Below are 6,673 nucleotides of genomic sequence, written 5' to 3' on the forward strand. Positions count from 1 at the left end.
ACAGGGGCGGGCCCACAAGCAGGCAAGGGTCATGCTCCTGGGCACACGCACCCGAGACCCAAACCCCTCACAGAGAGGCACATCCGACGTGGGGGGCACACCACCCCCACCAGACTGGGCCACACCCACTCTTGGGGGAGACGGCTAGGTCACCGGCAGCCGCCCTCCGGAAGGAGTGGAGAAGAGACTGCCCTGTTTCACCTGCACCGAGGTTCCGACCCACAGTGTCCCAGCCTGTCAAGTCCAAAGCCAAGCTTACACAGCAGATGGTCAAAGCCCCAGATGGCCCCTCCTCGGGTCTCTTTTAGCACAAAGGGAATCAGCCCCACACTGTCACAGAGCACAGGAGGTTCACCACCGGGTACTCACTTCAGACTGTCCCCAGGCTGTCCCTGTACCCCTAGGAAGGGGCTGGAATTATCCAGGGAACTATCCAAGGGAATTCCTTCCCCCTTTGCTGCCATGGACTGGCCAGGGTGTTTCGCAACCAGCCACCGATGACAACGAGCGGGTGGCAGGGGCCACCTCTGCCTTCCCCATGACCCTGGCTGAGATGAGCACAGGGTGGCCTTGAAGGGGGATTCACACAGAGGGGATGGCCTCAGCTCCCCGATGGAGGTCGTCGGTGGGGGAGGCGGGAGCGAGCAGGAGAGGTTACCAGCCACACGCTCAGCAGCTCGGATCTGTGTCACATGCGTTGGCAGAGTTTCTGTCCTCTCCCCCCACAAACTTCCTTCCTAATTCTCTGCCCAGTGCAAGGGGTTTGAGGGAACATTTCCAACCAACTACAGCCTGAGAAAGCACACGGCAGGGTATACAGCTGATGTGAGTTGCTGGTGAAGAGAACCAGCACTGGAGTGCTGAGTGCTGACCCCTCCTAGCTGAGGGGTCAATTTATTTGAGCTCTCTGAGCCTCAGTTTCCCGAGCTGTCAAATGGTGATAATATCAGTGACCATCTTGCAGTGCTGCTCAGAGGACTGAATGAGAAACTCTGTATCATGCACTTAACACGGGGCTTGGCACCTGCCAGGACCTCAATTAACGCGAGCCACTGCTGTTGTCCCGGCTAAGAGTGGCAAAGAGTGGAAGCTAAAGAGTCGTGGGCTCCCCACACCCTCCTCATGGAGAACCTGGCTCTCTGCGCAGACCTGCAGGTCAGCACATCAGCAATAACTGCTTTGAGGGTCACTGTCCCCAAAGCTGTCTTATTTCTCCTCCCTCCGTTGGCCTCAGCGTTGAAACTGCCCCATAGAGCGTCAGGCAGCGTCTCAGATCACAGGACTCTGCACACAGCTGCTGGGAGCAGGGCGCCTGGGTGGCTCAGTGGGTTGAGCGACTGGCTTTGGCTCAGGTCATGATCTCACGGTTCACGGGTTCAAGCCCCACGTCGGGATCTATGCTGGCAGCGTGAAGTCTGGAAACTGCTTTGGATTTTGTGTCTCCCTCGCTCTCAGCCCCTCCCCTGCTCACGCTCTGTCTCTGTCTTTCAAAACTAAAAAAAATAAATATTAAAAAAATTAAAAAATTATTTTAAAAAAGTAACTATTTAAAAAAACCTGTAGAGCAGGTTGGGGTGTGAGGGGTTAGCACGGGCCTGTTTCGAGGTGTGTTTGGGAGTGGGGCAGAGGGACGACCGGCCTGATTGCCCACAGAACTCCAGATAAGGAGGGGCCCTTGTTGGGTCAGCAACCCGGGCTCCCCCACCCCAGCCCCATGAGGCCCAGCACCCCAACACGTAGGCCTCCTCAGGCCCCCGCATCAACATTTCCTGGCCTTAGTTTCTGCATCTGCAAAGTAGGTGCTATCTCTTCAGATCGTGGTTAAGATCAAATGAGACAACATGTACAAACCCCTCCAAACTGTGTCAGGTATGGCTGCTGTATCCGTGTGCTAGGGCCACCATAGCAAAGGACCACAGACGTGGTGGGTGGCCTAAACTACAGAGATTTATGTCTCATGATTCTGAAGGCTGGGAGTCTGAGATCAGGATGTCAGCACGGATGGTTTCTTCTAAGGCTTCTCTCCTGGGCTCGTGGTTGGGCATCTTCCTGTTGTGTCTTCACATCGTCTTCCTTCTCTGCATTCTGGGTCCCTAATCAGTTCTTCTTACGAGGACACCAGTCATATTGGATCCGGGCCCACCCTACTGACCTCCTTTTAACTTAACTACCTCTCCAAAGACCCCATATCGAAATACGGTTCACATTCGGAGGTCCTGGGGTTAGGACTTCAACATGCAAACTGGGGGGGACACAAGTCAGCCCAGAACAGCTGGTGCTTAGGACACATAGCTATTAATCCCAGTCAGCAAATGCTTTCTCTATGCCAGAAATGCTTCCAGGCTTTTAGAAAGGCGTTAAAGAACAAAGCAGACCCAGACCCTTATCTGTGTGGGGCTTCATCCTGGGGGTGGGGAGAAAGGCGCAGACATCACACAGCCAACACAACGAAAGTAAACCGTATGGTGTCCTGGAAGGTGATCAATTCTATGAAATTAAAAAAAAAGAGAGAGAGAGCAAGGTGAGAGGACTCCGGAAATAAAGGTTGAAATTTTGAACAGAGTAGTCAAGGTAGGCCTTGTTCAGGCAACATTTGACAAAACCTTTCAGTGAGGATTTGATCTGTTATTATTCCTAGGAAATCATAGCAGATTCATTGGGCTGTGAACCCCCTCATCTCTGCTCGCCAGCCCCCCACACCCACAGCTCTAGTATCAGAGAAGAAAAGGTGCCCCTGCGACAAAAGATCTGACTTTGGCCCTTGACTCTGTTCCTTGTTAGCTGTGCGATACAAGGCAAGTCACTCACCTTCTCTAAACCTGCGATCCCATACCTTCGGGCCATCACCTCCGTGCGGTGGGGTCAGGGAAGAGGCCCAACCATCCATGGGCCAGGCTGCTCTGGGGCTGGGGTAGGTGCTGAGATTTCAGAAGGAGCTACCAGACTTTGCATAGGAAGAGCTGTGTCTCAGTGAGGACTGTGTTCAGCTGCGAACTGAAAACCAGAGAGTAACAAGGCCTTAAACAAAGAAGAGATTTTTTTTTTTTAAAACTCACACAGCAAAGTTAAGTTTAGAGTTGGCAGTCAACAGTTGGTGCTGTTGTGTAAGGGTGTCAGCCAGACTCCTTGTCCCTTCCTCCCCCAGCACACTTTAGCACCTGACTTCTCTCCTCATGGGTGAAAGATGGCTGCTGTGCCTCCAGGCATCCAATCTGTCTTCTAGGAAGGCAAAAAGGGATAGGGTGAAGTCAGCAGTCAGAGGCCAAGGGCTGACGAACATGCCAGATGAGTCATTTCTTTTTTTAATATCTCCCCACCGACTTCCTTCTTATTCCATTGGGCAGAACTGGGTCAACGTGGCCACCACTAGCTACAAAGGATCCAAGGAAGCATTTTACCTGGGCACATGGCTACCCCCCAACCCCAGTCAGGGTCCCGCTGGTAGGAAGAAGGGGAAACTAGACATTGGGTAGATGTCTGGCACACTGCTCTCAGCAGAGCTTGGTACGGTGAGGGTGGGTGATGCACCAGACCCCTGCCGAGACCAGAACTGGAGCCAACAGGCTGGCCCGGGACCACCCCCACCAGCAGCAATGGCCCCAGAACTGGCAGGAGAGTCCAGAGTTGGGAGGGCAGAGCCTGGGGCCGCAGGTCTAGAGAGCCTGCCTGGCATGAGCAGGCCAGGGGTAGGTAGATTTTTTTCCCTTCTCTAACAATGTGCCCTCTCCTCCCATATAGACATGGGGCCTCTGTGGGCCAGCGTCCACGGCTCCCATCCTACAGACTGGCGTCCTCTTATCGCTCACACATACTCGTCACGGGGGCTCCCTGATGCTGTGAGCATGGTACTAATGGGTGAGGGGTGGAGATCACCCCGGATCGCTGCTTCTCAAAGGTCTTCCCTCTCCATTCTGCCAAAGAAGGAATACGAAGCTGGGAGACGGGGTCTGTGTGCTAGTTTTATTGTTATTCCTTGGGAATCGGGGCCAGCTTGCACTTGCTGAGGCCTTTTGCAGACAGGCCATTCTATATTCCACCAATTCCCAAGGCTGGGACGTACAAGCAAGGTGTTGCACTGGAAAGGGGATGAAGGCAGTTATGTAGGGAGAGGAACCCCAAGGTCATATTTCAATGGATGCTGCTGCTGGGCATGTGGGCCGCCTAGCAGGCTGCAGGGAAGGTTCTTGCTGCCGTTAGCTTATGCTGAGCCATTTATGAAAGGGCACGGGGAGCTCACCCTCACCACACCTTCTCAGGAAGCGCTCCGGAGCCCCCCTGCTCATGTTCATTGTGCTCCATTCCCCAGAAGGTTCCAGCACACCTGCAGTTCAAGAAACGTCCTGACCAGTCTTGCATTTGCAACTGTCTCAGAGACTGTGAAAGCCGGGGCTGGTGGCCCGGGAGGGAAGACCCCAGAGTGGAGAGAGATGAGAAGATGGGGCACCAGACAGGACATTCTGGGGACAGGGACTGTGTTAGTGGGCTAAGGCCACCATGACAAGCATCACAGACTGGGAGGCCTGAACAACTGAAATTTATGTCGCCGCCGTCCTGGAGGTTTACAAGTTCAAGATCGTGTCTGCAGGGTTGGTTGCTTCAGAAGCCTCTCTCCTTGGCTTGTAGCTGGCCATCTTCTCCCGTGTCCCTAGGTGATCTTCTGTCTGCGGGTGTCCAAGGACTCCTGTCATAATGGATTAGGGCCCACCCTCCTTTTAACATAATTACCTCTTTAAAAATCCTGTCTCCAAATACAGTCACATTGTGAGGTGCTCTAACACGAAACTGTTGGGGGACACAGCTCAGCCCATAAGAAAAACCATCCGAGGTGAGTGGGGTGGACACTGTGTGGGAGAGAGTAGGGGACACTGAGGAGGCTGCCCAGCTCCCCGGCCCCCGCTAGTGCCACCACCTGGGTCCTCCCTGCTCCACCCACAACTCCCAAAGTGCCACTTTGCTCCTTACCTCTCACACCAGCCCCGGCGCCTTCTAAGGCAAGATTAGCTTTTCAAACAACCTCCCAGGCTTAATGTCAGCACCCGCTCTTTGCTTGTGGTGACTGATGGAGGGACCTTCAGGCAAGGTCAGCAAGGAGGCTGGCACGGGGTGCAGTGGGTGAAGATAGGGCTTTCTGCTTGCTCCTGCCCCAATACCCCAGGAAGGTGCCTGCCCAGGCCTCCGTCCCAGTTGGGTTTGCCCCGTGGCGGTCACAGCTTGCTGGCCCGGGGAATGTTCTGACCTGCCTCTGGCCACGCTGCCAGAGCCCACGGATCTGGAAGGGGAATGAGGAAGCAGAAGAGGAAGCAGTGTCAGGAAGGAGAAGGAGGGGAAGGGCAGGGGCTCCCCCTTCCCTCATGCCTGGCCCCTGCGGGACTGGGGAGCCCATACGAGAGATGGTATCTCTGCTGGGAGCCATACCCCCTGCCCAGCTGAGCCCTGGGTGACCTGCTCTGCCTCTGGTGACCCGGGCAAAGCACACTGTTCCTGCACACACTCGTGCTTTCTGAAATTTGAGGAGGCCCCGGGGGGGTAAGGGGGGGTGGGTCCTGCACAGCCCAGGCCCAGCTGGTCGGGCTAATTTTAGGTTTTCCCCCAGCCTGACAGAGGCCCACTAATCTCCATCTGCCTAGAGAATGCACACTGATCAGATGCTGCCTTCACTCATGGTGTCCCGCACACCCAGCCTGCAAGAAACACCTTCCTCTATCTAATTTCGATCCCTCTTTTACCTGCCCCGACTCCACTCCTCCAAAGAACGTTGCCTTGACCACCACCTCCCAAAGAGCGCTCTCCTCTCCCAGTGCCTGGGGTAACTGCAGATTTGAAGGCACAGTGGAGCCCTGTGTTCCCAGCGCTGGCACGTACCGGGCCCCAAACAAGCACTAGGTAGTATGGGTGGAATGAATGAATGAATGAATGACCACCTTATTACACAGCGGCGGCGTGTGCTATGTAGAGGTTAGGTCTAAAGTGAGCGAATAAGTTGTAAAGAGCTCAAAGTTTAAATCACCCTTGAAACTCCAACAGGAAGGCATAAATCTCTCGGTATGTCCAATGGGACCATATTGCCTCCACAAGGCCTGTCTCCTCAGACAACCCCCTCCCACTCCCCACAAAACCTAAGGATAGGGGCCTAGTACTCCCCCGACTCCCCACAGACCCCCAGATGTCTTCCCAAGGTTTTGGGGCTGACAGGTGCTTTGCAGGGATTCTCAGGGTTTATGCAACATGTCCCCCAAAGAACTCACGTCTAGAAATCTTAAAAAATAAGAGGCTCTCCATTCTCTTTCATGTTCCTCCAGGGGCTGCTCCTCTGTTGCCATGGCAGCCAGGGCAGGGTCTGGTGGCTCCTCAGAAGGTCCAACCGGCCGAGGATGAAGCCAGTGAGAGGCACAGAGGTGGCCCCAGGGCAGACAGCAGAAGATGGAAACCTGTCGTGAACAGCCACTATGCCCAAGTTTTAAAGAACCCCGAAGTATAGGGGAAACACTGCACCTTGAGGCACAAGAAGGGAAGTCCTCGGCTAGAGCCCAAAACTACCAGCCACGAGAGGACAGCGGTTCGTCTTACCTTACCCAGATAGTATTTTCCCCACCTTTTTAGTCGACAATTTCCAAACATAGACAACAACGGAAAGAACATACATACAACCACTTGTGAGGCCTCCATCCGGATG

General features: G+C 54.3%; 2 long non-coding RNA genes across 2 annotated transcripts; both read right to left on the reverse strand.

The window, feature by feature from the left end:
• Positions 1 to 1,865: 1,865 nt before the first annotated feature.
• On the reverse strand, positions 1,866 to 3,460 carry LOC122479741. Its single transcript, XR_006296424.1, has 2 exons — positions 2,809 to 3,460; positions 1,866 to 2,487 (listed from the first exon to the last, which is right to left on the reverse strand). It is a non-coding gene; the product is annotated as an uncharacterized LOC122479741 (long non-coding RNA).
• A 486-nt stretch (positions 3,461 to 3,946) lies between these two features.
• Positions 3,947 to 5,385, reverse strand: LOC122479742. The gene is made up of 2 exons (XR_006296425.1): positions 4,963 to 5,385; positions 3,947 to 4,841 (listed from the first exon to the last, which is right to left on the reverse strand). It is a non-coding gene; the product is annotated as an uncharacterized LOC122479742 (long non-coding RNA).
• Positions 5,386 to 6,673: the final 1,288 nt, after the last annotated feature.

Source organism: Prionailurus bengalensis, chromosome C1 (genome assembly GCF_016509475.1).
Source record: "Prionailurus bengalensis isolate Pbe53 chromosome C1, Fcat_Pben_1.1_paternal_pri, whole genome shotgun sequence".
NCBI classification, from domain to species: Eukaryota; Metazoa; Chordata; class Mammalia; order Carnivora; family Felidae; genus Prionailurus; species Prionailurus bengalensis.